Genomic DNA, 12,250 nt, shown 5'->3' on the forward strand with positions numbered 1-12,250 from the left:
GCACTCCAACTATCCCACAACAACCCATCCACCCTCCTCAGAAATTAAAAAATATTAAAAACATACTATGCCGCACCATGAATATCCATACTCCGGAGGCTTTTTTGTTTAATTTTGAGCCAGCATTTTGTGACATTGGTGGGCGGAGTCTCGCTGCGCTGAGGCGGGAGTTTAAGTAATGAAGACAGCACAGCACCAACAGCACATAAACAATAGTGAAGCCACAAAAAAATAAAAATAAACGGTACGTTACCCACCCCATAATGTGCATTAAGCTGTATTACTATGAATTTTTTTTTTTTTTAAGGAAAATTTTTTTGTGCCACATATGGGTTTCTTACACAATTATTTTGTGCCTTATTCTATTTAAACACAACATTAATTTTAAAATTAAGTGGGTACGCCAGCATGTACGTGTCCTAAAATTAGCAAGGTGTGCAGTGTGTATTTTCAACCTTAAAATTGAGTTATTGGTTATATAATCATTTTTTTTTATAATTAACATTAACCTGTTCAGGACACATGTCGTATCGGTACGTCATGGGACCCTGGTAGTTAAGGAACCAAGACGTACATGTACGTCCGTGGGAATTTCATCAGACCCCCTCCATGTCGGCGATCGCCGGTGAATTCACACCGGGGATTTGCACAATTCTGGATCTATGGTGACCCGGAAAATAAGGGGGATCAGGGTGGTCCAAGACACCCACGATCCCCCTGAAGGGATAGGAGTGAGGTGGCAGGGGTGCCACCCCTCCTATCCCTGCTATTGGTCGTATAGACACGACGACCAATAGCAGATCGGGGGTGGTGGGGTTAACCTTCGGTTGCCCCGTTCTGCCCAGCCACAATAGGCCGGGCAGAACGGGGAAACCAAAGAGGACCGGCGCCGAAGTCCACTTACCCATCTGGTGGCAGCGGAGGCGACGATCAGCTCCGGCGGGCATCGATGACGTGAGGCTGGCTCCCTGGATCCTACGGAAGCCGGTGAGTTTCCTAGCAACATCTGGAGGGCTACAATTTGAGACCACTATACAGTGGTCTCTAAACTGTAGCCCTCCAGATGTTGCAAAACTGCAAATCCCAGCATGCCCAAACAGCAAACATCTGTCTCGGCATGCTGGGAGTTGTAGTTGTGTACCTCCAGCTGTTGCATAACTACATCTAGCCCTTCGGCGATCAGTACATGCTGGGAGTTGTAGTTTTGCAACAGCTGGAGGCACATTGGTCGGAAAATACTGAGTTAGGTAACAGAACCTAACTGAAGGTTTTCGATCCAGTGTGCCTCCAGCTGTTGCAAATGTACAACTCCCAACATGCACGGTCTGTAAGTGCATGCTGGGAGTTGTAGTTTTGAAACAGCAGGAGGTTTGCCCCCCATGTGAATGTACAGGGTACATTCACACGGGCGAGTTAACAGTAAGTTTTCTGCTTGAAGTTTGAGCTGCGGCAAATTTTCCGCCGCAGCGCAAACTCCTAGCGGGAAACTCACTGTAAACCTTTGCCAGTGCAAATGTACCCTAAAAACACTACACTACACTAACACATAATAAAGGGTAAAACACTACATTTACACCCCTTACTCTGTACCCCCCCCCCCCCAATAAAAATTAAAGATTTATTGTACGGCAGTGTTTCCAAAACGGAGCCTCCAGCTGCAAAACAACTACTCCCAGAATTTCCGGACAGCCACTGACTGTCCAGGCATGCTGGGAGTTTAGCAACAGCTGGAGGCACCCTGTTTAGGAATCACTGGCGTATGCACCCCTATGCAATCCCTAATTTTGTCCTCAAATGCGCATGACGCTCTCTCATTTCGGAGCCCTGTCGTATTTCAAGGAAACAGTTTAGTGCCACATATGGGGTATTTCCGTATTCGGGAGAAATTGCACTACAAATTCTTGGTGGCTTTTTCTCCTTTTACCCCTTATGAAAAGGAAAAGTTGGGGGCTACACCAGCCTGTTAGTGTTAAAAAAAAAAAAAAAAAAAAAAAAAAAAAGTTTACACTTACATGCTGGTGTTGCCCCATACTTTTTATTTTCACAAGCGGTAAAAGGAAAAAAAGACCCCCAAAATTTGTAACGCAATTTCTCCTGAGTACGGAAATACCCCATATGTGGGCGTAAAATGCTCTGGATTGAGAGCGCACCATGTACATTTGAGGCCTAAATTGGTGATTTGCACAGGGGTGGCTGATTTTACAGCTGTTCTGACATAAACGCCAAAAAATAAATACCCACATGTGACCCCATTTTGCAAACTACACCCCTCACAGAATGTAACGAGGGGTATAGTGTAGGACTGGGCGGTATGAGCAAAAACGTGTATTACGGTATTTTTCTAAGTGATGGCGGTTTCACAGTATTTAACGGTATTCCCCCTCGCCCCCCCCATGTGACCTGGACGCCGCTTCTCTCCCAACACCCCCCGCCCCCTCACAATTAATTATCAGCTGCGCTGTCCCCACATCATGTCACCCGCGTGTGCTCCTCTGCTCATCCTCCTATGAGTTGTGGGCCGCAGCGCTAGAAATCTGTACTACAAATAACGTTTCCCAGGCTGCAAAAATAAACAAAATAAACTTGAACTAACCTGCCTACGTTCCCCCGTTGCTCTGCTACCGTCTTCACTGTCCTGCGCTGTGGTCCTCTTGCAGTTTCCTTGGGACGGGAAAGTCACAGAGCCGCCAGCCTATCATCGGCCGGGGCGGGACATCGCTGCGGCCAGTGATAGGCTGAGCACGCTGTTATGTATGCTCATTACATGACAGTGGGCTCAGCCTATCAGCGGCCGAGGTGGGACATCGCTGCGGCCAGTGATAGGCTGGCTGACGGCTCTGTGACGTTCCCATCCCCAGGACCGCAGCTGAGGGACCATGAGGAGGGATCACGTCGGAAGGTAAGTTAAAGTTTGTTTTGTTTTATTTTTGCAGCGTTATTTGTAGTACAGATTTCTAGCGCCAGCGGCCCGCAAATCATATGAGGATGAGCAGAGAAGCTCACGCGGGTGACATGATGTGGGAACAGATGTGGGGACAGCGCAGCTGATAATTCATATGGGGGGGAGCAGAATAGCGCGCTGCGGCAGATAATTCACTCATTCGAGGGGGGGAGGGGCCCAACTGGTATTGCGGTATGGGCAAAATTCATATCGTGAGGGGGGAAAAAAAAGGTATTCGGTATGAAGCGGTATACCGCACCAGCCCTAGTATAGTGAGCCTTAACAGGTGTTGAACGAATTTTCGTTAAAGTTGGATGGTAAAATAATGAAAAAATTTTTTTTCACTAAAATGCTGGTGTTACCCTAAATTATTCGTTTTCACAAGGGAAAATAGGAAAAGAGCCCCCCAAAATTTGTAACCCAATTTCTTCTGAGAAAGAACATATGTGGATGTAAAGTGCTCTGCGGGCGAACTACAATGCTTTGTCTGGAATTGAAGGCCACGTGTGTTTACAAAGCCCCCATAGTGCCAGAACAACGGACCCCGCCCGCATGTGACCCCATTTTGGAAACTACACCCCTCACGTAATGTAATAAGGGGTACAGTGAGCATTTATACCCCACAGGTGTCTGACAGATTTTTGAAACAGTGGTCCGTGAAAATGAAAAATTAAATTTTTCATTTGCACAGCCCACTGTTCCAAAGATCTGTCAAACGCCAGTGGGGTGTAGTTTCCAAAATGGGTTCACATGTGGGGGGGGTCCACTGTTCTGGCACCACAGGGGGGGCTTTGTAAACACACATGGCCCCTGACTTCCATTCCAAACAAATTCACTCTCCAAAAGCTCATTGGCGCTCCTTCTCTTCTGAGCATTGTAGTTCGCCAGCAGAGCACTTGACGTCCACATATGGGGTATTTTCATAATCAGAGATGGGGTTATAAATTTTGGAGGTCATTTTCTCCTATTACCCCTTGTAAAAATGTAAAATTTGGGGATAAAACCAGCATTTTAGTGAAAACATTTTTTTTTTTTTTTGTCATTTACACATCCAACTTTAACAAAAAGTCGTAAAACACCTGTGCGGTGTTAAAGGGTACTCCGGTGCATAGACATCTTATCCCCTATCCAAAGGATATCCAAAGTTGAATCTCCATTTAAAAGTCGCATATGTATTCCAGGTCCAACCTGGCTTACAGAAAGTGCTGCTTAAAAGGACATTAAAGGGGTAGCGCTAAGACATCTTATCCCCTATCCAAAGGATAGGGGATAAGATGCCTGATCGCGGGGTCCCGACAGATTTTTTTAGTTTTGTAAAAAATTTGAAAATTGCTGCTGAAATTTGAAGCCCTCTTATGTCTTCCAAAAGTAAAAACATGTCAACTTTATGATGCCAACATAAAGTAGACATTTTGTATGTGTGAATCAATATATAATTTATTTGGAATTTCTATTTTCCTTACAAGCATAGAGCTTCAAAGGTAAAAAAAAATGCAAAATTTTCAAATTTTTCATGAAATTTTGGAATTTTTCGACCAAGAAATGATGCAAGTATCGACGAAAATTTACCACTACCATAAAGTAGAATATGTCACTCAATAACAATCTCGGAATCAGAATGAAAGGTAAAGGCATCCCAGAGTTATTAATGCTTAAAGTGACAGTGGTCAGATGTGCAAAAAATGGCCGGGTCCTACACTGAAAATTGGCTGGGTTAATGTAGTAGCTTTGTTTCATGATACAGAACAAGAACAGTTGTTAAGGTGGGTGTTAAAGGGGTACTCCGGCGCTAAGACATCTTATCCCCTATCCAGCAGCGGGACCTTTGGATAGGGGATAAGATGTCTTAGCGCTACCCCTTTAATGTCCTTTTAAGCAGCACTTTCTGTAAGCCAGGTTGGACCTGGAATACATATGCGACTTTTAAATGGAGATGCAACTTTTTTTCTTCATAAATAGCGAGTATTGCATTTGATAAATACATTACCACTGCAAAGTAAAAAAAATGTAAATTACGTGAGCAGATTTCAGAAAAGTGCTTTGGAATAAGCAAAAATCGCAAAGTCGCAGCATGTATAGAAAAGTCGCACTTGCGCAAGTACGTGCAACTTTTTTTACGCCAAAAAAAAATCTACTACGGAGCTTGATAAATCTCCTATGTGTTTACACAATTAAGATTGTGCTCACTTTAGTATGTTATTTTTTTTGTATTTTTCAGATTTTAGTGAAGTGTCCTGCTAGCCATGCCTTTCATTTAGTCCAACGGAAATCACAAGGGTAGGTCAAAAAAAAGTGTGGAGATAAACTTTATTTTATTTAATTTGTGGTGCATTCTGAGTTATATCCAAACAAGTGCACCACAAATGTATGTGTTTATCTAACCTTAAAGAGGTACTCCGGCCCTAAGACATCTTATCCCCTATCCAAAGGATCCCCGCTATCTTGCATGCAGCACCCACCTCTGGGAGCTTCAAGAAGTCCTGCAGCCTCAGAGTCTGCTAAGCCACGACTATGGGGCCGGAGTATCATGACCTCACGACTCTGCCCCCGTTTGTCACGCCCAGCCCCCGCAATGCATGTCTATGGGAGGGGGCCTTCTTTTTCCTTTTCTGAGCAAAATTCTTTCCCCCCCCCCTTTTTTGTGTTATAATTTTCCGATAGCCGCCCCATCCCATAGACATGCTTTGCGGGAGCGGAGTCGTGACATAACACGGGGGCGGAGTCGTGACATCACGATACTCCGGCCCCGTAGTTGTGACCCAGCAGACTCTGAGGCTGCAGCGGTGGGGGCTGCATGTGAGAGAGCGGGGGTCCCCAGCGATCAGACATCTTATCCCCTATCCTTTGGATAGGGGATAAGATGTCTTAGGGCCAGAGTACCCCTTTAAAGGGTTTATCCAGAATAAGAAAACCATAGCTGCTTTCATCCCTAAACATTGTCGTTCTTGTCTTTAGTTTGAGTGAGGTATTGCATTGAAGTGAATGGAGCCAAATTGTAATAACACATACAATGTTGAGAATAGGTGTAGCACTGTTTTGGTTTGCTCTTTTTGTTTAAATCCTAGATGACCCCTTTAACCCCTACCTGCCTCAGGACGTATGCACATGGCAGAGTTACATAGTTACATAGTTAGTACGGTCGAAAAAAGACATATGTCCATCAAGTTCAACCAGGGAATTAAGGGGTAGGGGTGTGGCGCGATATTGGGGAAGGGATGGGATTTTATATTTCTTCATAAGTATTAATGTTATTTTGTTCCATGAATGTATCTAATCCTGTTTTAAAGCTGTTAATTGTTCGTGCTGTGACCAGTTCCTGAGGTAGACCGTTCCATAAATTCACAGTCCTCACGGTAAAGAAGGCGTGTCGCCCCTTGAGACTAAACTTTTTCTTCTCCAGACGGAGGGAGTGCCCCCTCGTCCTTTGGGGGGGTTTAACCTGGAACAGTTTTTCTCCATATTTTTTGTATGGGCCATTAATATACTTATATACGTTTATCATATCCCCCCCTTAAACGTCTCTTCTCAAGACTAAACAATTGTAACTCCTTTAATCGCTCCTCATAGCTAAGATGTTCCATGCCCCATATTAGTTTAGTCGCGCGTCTCTGCACCCTTTCCAACTCCGCAGTGTCCCTTTTATGGACAGGTGCCCAAAACTGAACAGCATATTCCAGGTGAGGCCGTACCAATGCTTTATAAAGGGGGAGTATTATGTCCCTGTCCCTTGAGTCCATGCCTCTTTTGATACATGACAATATCCTGCCGGCTTTGGAAGCAGCAGCCTGACATTGCATGCTATTCTGAAGTCTGTGATCTACAAGCACACCCAGATCCTTCTCTACCAGTGACTCTGCCAGTTTAATCCCCCCTAAGACATACGATGCATGCAGGTTATTAGTACCCAGATGCATAACTTTACATTTATCCACATTGAACCTCATTTGCCAAGTGGATGCCCAGACACTTAGTCTATCCAAGTCATCTTGTAACTTATGCACATCCTCTATAGACACTACTGTGCTACAAAGCTTGGTGTCATCTGCAAAGACAGAAACAGAGCTGTTAATACCATCCTCTATATCATTGATAAATAAATTAAACAACAGCGGGCCCAGTACTGAACCTTGGGGTACACCACTAATAACCGGGGACCAATCAGAGTACGAATCATTGACCACCACTCTCTGGGTACGATCCATGAGCCAGTGTTCAATCCAGTTACAAACTAAAATTTCCAAACCCAAAGACCTTAACTTACCTGTCAGACGTCTATGAGGGACAGTATCAAACGCTTTAGCAAAATCCAGAAACACTATATCCACAGCCATTCCTCTGTCAAGGCTTCTACTCACCTCTTCATAAAAGCAAATTAGATTGGTTTGACAACTTCTATCCTTAGTAAACCCATGCTGGCTATCACTTATAATACAATTATCCCCTATGTATTCCTGTATGTAATCCCTTATAAGTCCTTCAAACAATTTACCCACAATGCACGTTAAACTTACCGGTCTATAGTTTCCTGGGGAAGACCTAGAGCCCTTTTTGAAGATTGGCGCCACATTCGCCTTGCGCCAGTCCCTTGGCACAATACCAGACACCAGAGAATCTCTAAATATCATGAACAGGGGTTCAGATATTACTGAACTTACCTCTCTAAGAACTCTTGGGTGCAATCCATCCGGCCCTGGGGATTTGCTTACATTTATATCACTTAACTTACCTTGTACCATCTCTACATTAAGCCAGTTCAGTACATTACATGATGTGTTACCAGCACTGACCTGGCCAATGTCAGCTCCTTCTTCCATAGTGTATACAGAACTAAAGAACCCATTCAGTAGCTCCGCTTTCTCTTGATCGCCTGTGACAACCTCCCCATTATCATTATTAAGGGGTCCTACATGCTCTGTCCTTGGTTTTTTTGCATTTATATATCTAAAAAAATATTTAGGATTAGTTTTGCTTTCTTTGGCCACCTGTCTCTCGTTTTTAATTTTTGCTGTTTTTATTACATTTTTACAGATTTTATTAAGCTCTTTGTACTGTTTAAATGTTATCGCTGACCCATCAGATTTGTATTTTTTGAAGGCTATTTTTTTGTTGTTTATTGCTCTTTTAACATCATGTGTCAGCCATGTAGGATTTCGTTTTAATCGTTTATATTTGTTCCCCTTTGGTATATATTTAGCTGTATAGTTATTTAGAGTTGATTTAAAGATGTCCCATTTACCTTCTGTATCAGTATTTGACAACACCTCCCCCAGTCTATGTCCTGTAGTGCAGCTCTCAGCCCAGGTAAATTTGCCTTTTTAAAGTTATATGTTTTTGCCTTCCCCGCCTGTCTTTGTTTTCTACATTTTAAGTCAAAAGTAACTATATTGTGGTCGCTATTACCAAGGTTTTCCCGCACAGTTACATTACCAACAAGCTCTGCGTTGTTGGAAATGATCAGATCCAACAAGGCATCACTTCTTGTTGGGTCCTCCACAAACTGGCCCATAAAATTATCCTGCAATAAATTTAGGAATTGTCGCCCCTTTGTAGTTTTAGCCAACCCCGGACCCCAATCTATATCTGGATAGTTAAAATCTCCCATTATTACCACTGTACCTGCCCGGGCGGCCCTCTCTATTTGTTTATGAAGCCGAACTTCTATCTCTTCAGTGATATTAGGGGGTCTGTAGATTACACCAAATACTATTTTTTCAGTATTTCCCTCCTTTTGTAATTCTACCCACAGTGATTCCACCTCCTCAAAATCATCACACACTATGGCATCGTTCACACTGACTTTCATACCACTTCTTACATACAGACAGACTCCACCACCTTTTCTGTTCATTCTATCCTTGCAAAACAATGTAAACCCCTGCAGATTAACAGCCCAGTCATGTGAGGAGTCCAGCCATGTCTCAGTGACCCCTACTATATCCATATGTTCCTCCAGTATCAAGGCCTCAAGCTCCCCCATTTTATTTGCTAGGCTTCTGGCATTTGTGAACATACACTTTACATTTCCATCCTTTATGTTATTGGGGTTAATGGGATTCAAGGGTGTAAGTTTTATTTTCCTATGAAGCCTATTCCTATTAACTATTCTAACCCCTCCCTCCGCTCCACCCCCAGGTACATTTATAATTCCCACCTCTCTATCTACACTATCTTCCCCCTCTTTGCTGTAGGTTCCCTCCCCCCAAGTCCCTAGTTTAAACACTCCTCCACCCTTCTAGCCATCTTCTCCCCAATCAAAGCTGCACCCTCCCCATTGAGGTGCAGCCCGTCCCTACGGTAGAGCCGGTAACCGACAGCGAAGTCAGCCCAGTTCTCCATGAACCCAAACCCTTCCTTCCTACACCAGCTTCTGAGCCACTTGTTTACCTCCCTGATCTCCCGCTGCCTCTCTGGTGTGGCTCGTGGTACTGGTAGTATTTCAGAAAATACTACCTTGGAGGTCCTTGCCTTAAGCTTGCGGCCTAAGTCCCTGAAATCATTTTTAAGGACACTCCACCTACCTCTTACTTTGTCATTGGTAGCTAGCTTGTTAGCGCAACTGGACGTATAAATACATCCTAGCGATCTCCTGCTTATCGCGAGGCGCTGCAGGTGATCCCCAGCGGGACGCGGCCCCCCCCGCAGCTGCCTGGGCCGCGATCGCGCTTGTTCCTGCAGCATTAACCCCATTGATGCCGTGATCAATCCTGATCACGGCATCTATGGTGTTCACAGGGGGGGGTGCTCCCCCTGTTCACAAACGGCAGCGCCGTGATTCTATTGCGGGTCGTAGTTGGATGCTATGGCAGCAGGAGGGCAGATGATGACCTCCTGTATGCCTGCTACGGAAGCCTGTGAGATCCAGCCAGAGGCTGGATCGCACAGGCTTTAGTTTGTGCAGCTCATCAGGACATACTGTGCTGCAGTACAAATGTATTGCAGCATAGTATAACCTGTAAAAAGTGAAAAAAATACTAATAAAAGGTTCTTTAAGGTATAAAGTGTATAAAAAACAAAACACAAATCGTATACATATTGCCACATCGTAATGATGTGTACTAGAAAGCTATAATGTAAATTCTCGCATGGTGAACGCAACAAAAAAAACAACTAAAAAGTGCAAAATTCACCAATTTTGGTGCAAATAGCGGAATTAAAGATCAAAAGGTAGCATGTATCGCAAAAATGATACCAATAAAAATACAGCTTGTCCCACAAAAAATAAGCACTCACTCAATGAGTTGGGCGAAAAATGTAAAAAGTTACGGCTGTCGAAAAATAACAAAAAAAATAAATGAATTTTGCTCAGAACATAAAAAGCTATATAAAATGGGTATCGTCTTACTTGTACTGACCCACAGAATAAATATAACATCACTTTTACCGCACAATGAACACAAAAAAATTATAAAAAATAAAGCGAGAAAAGTTTAGTTTTTTAAAATATATTTTTCTTAAACCTTTTTCAAACAAAACAGATCAGCATAAAAAATAGATGTCAAGGGCAAGGTAAAAGAATACACCAGTAGCATAAAGAGCAATCAATCTGTAAGCTCACAATCTGTAAAGGAAGTCAAAAGAAAGGGTATGTAAGGCACAGAGCAATAACAAGTTTCCAGTTTTTCACAATATTTTGAAGTTTTTCACACAAAATGCTGCATGTGTCAACAAAAATGCACCACTTAAAGTACAATCTGTCACGAAGAAAATATCTCGCTTAGCTCAGAAAAAGCGTTCTAAAGTTATTAGCATTTAAAGAGAAATGTTAAATTGAAAAAAAAAGCCTGGTCATTAGCGTAAAAAATGGGTCTGTCCTTAAGGGGTTAAGCTGGGTAAGCTGGTTAGCTTTATGGTATTTTATATGATGTAACCAAACATCATAACTTGAAGTTCCTATCCGGTTCCTCCTCTGGGGATGGGGAGGATTTTCAGATCGCCCTCTCCTGTCCTCTCCATTTTTACCATGTCCCAGCTGGAGATTCTCTTAAGCCCCATAACATTTTAGTTGATTGACAATCGGCCCCGTCATGCTACTTTTGAATACCCTTTGGACAACTTTGTTTAGCCTTCTTTTACTTCCGATACTCCATCTTGGCCTAATTTGATCTTTCTTTCTGTTCGATCGATACTGCCAGGTGTTAAAGATAGAACTTTGTAAGCAATTTGCTCCTGATCAATGGGCCAGGTGCTTTTACTTGACCCCTAAGGTATTGATTGCCACAAGAGCCCAGGAGACCATTTTCGAAATTCTATCACATTAGTACCATATGCCGACCTCTCGCCATCGATGGTACCCATTTGTACCGAGCCCCTGTTTCTGTTGTGATTTTGCCAAGGGGACGGTGACTTATATATGGTGCGAATGCTCTAGGCTCCTGTCCTTATGGCGTATGGGTCTTCAAGCTATCTTTGATGTGGCACAGTTCATCATCCCTAGCACACCTGAAGCGGCCCTCCTATATGTTCCCCACGGCCCAATCTAAATACAGAAAGTACTTGACAAAGCATCTCCAAGAAGCTAAGACTGTCATTCCTCGATACAGATCTCCTTGCATTTCTTTCCCAAAGTTTTGTTGCACTTGTTGGACCAACCAGGTCGCTGTGTATCCTTTTGATGTTTTTGTCTGTTTGTTTACACTTGGTTTATGCTCTATTGTGTGAATAATATTGTTTGAATTAAAAAAAATGTACAACTCCAAAAATGAAAACTAGTTGTAACTAGGGCTGCACGATATATCCCAAAAGCAATCAAATGGTGATTTTTGAGATATAGCGATACGGTCCCCTGGGAAAACATGCCATTATCTGCTCAGGCTGGCTCCCTTGGCGGGGTCCGGCCAGAGCAGGTAAAAACTAATTTAAATACGAAGTCATTGTTTCCCAACCGTGGGGCCTCCAGTTGTTGCAAAACTACAACTCTTAGCATGCCCGGACCGGCAAAGGCTGTCTGGGCATGCTGGGAGTAGTAGTTTCACAACAGCTGGAGGCACCCAGCTAGAAAAATACTGAGCTAAGGGTGCAGGGAGAAAAATATAAAAACCTTCTGCTCACCTAGTCCCGGTCCCTGCAGATTCGTCTCGTGCGCTACGGAGTTTCCTCTCTTCTTAGTAAAGGCAGTAGGACTTTTGCCTTTTCGGCCAATCTCTGGCCGCAGTGGTGTCATGTGTCAGCCAGTGATTTACTGATGGGGAAAGGTCTTGTACTGCAGCAATACACTAGGTTTCCCGGGTCCCGCGGAAGATTTGAAATCCGCCCGGGAAACCCAGTGTATTGCTGCAGTACAAGAATACAAGAATGTGACGAGGGGGGGGG

The 12,250-nt window shown here is 43.6% G+C and overlaps 1 protein-coding gene across 7 annotated transcripts in view; it reads left to right on the forward strand.

The window, feature by feature from the left end:
- Positions 1-12,250, forward strand: part of GREB1L (GREB1 like retinoic acid receptor coactivator) — a 134,748-nt gene that overhangs the window by 37,883 nt on the left and 84,615 nt on the right. Inside the window, exon 2 of one of the 7 annotated variants that reach the window (XM_056521682.1) lies at positions 5,160-5,218. The exons of the other annotated variants lie outside the window; for them this stretch is intronic. The gene's annotated coding sequence lies outside the window, so the exon portion shown is untranslated. The remainder of the gene's footprint in view (positions 1-5,159; positions 5,219-12,250) is intronic. 7 annotated transcript variants of the gene reach the window in all.

Source organism: Hyla sarda, chromosome 5 (genome assembly GCF_029499605.1).
Source record: "Hyla sarda isolate aHylSar1 chromosome 5, aHylSar1.hap1, whole genome shotgun sequence".
Lineage (NCBI taxonomy): Eukaryota > Metazoa > Chordata > Amphibia > Anura > Hylidae > Hyla > Hyla sarda.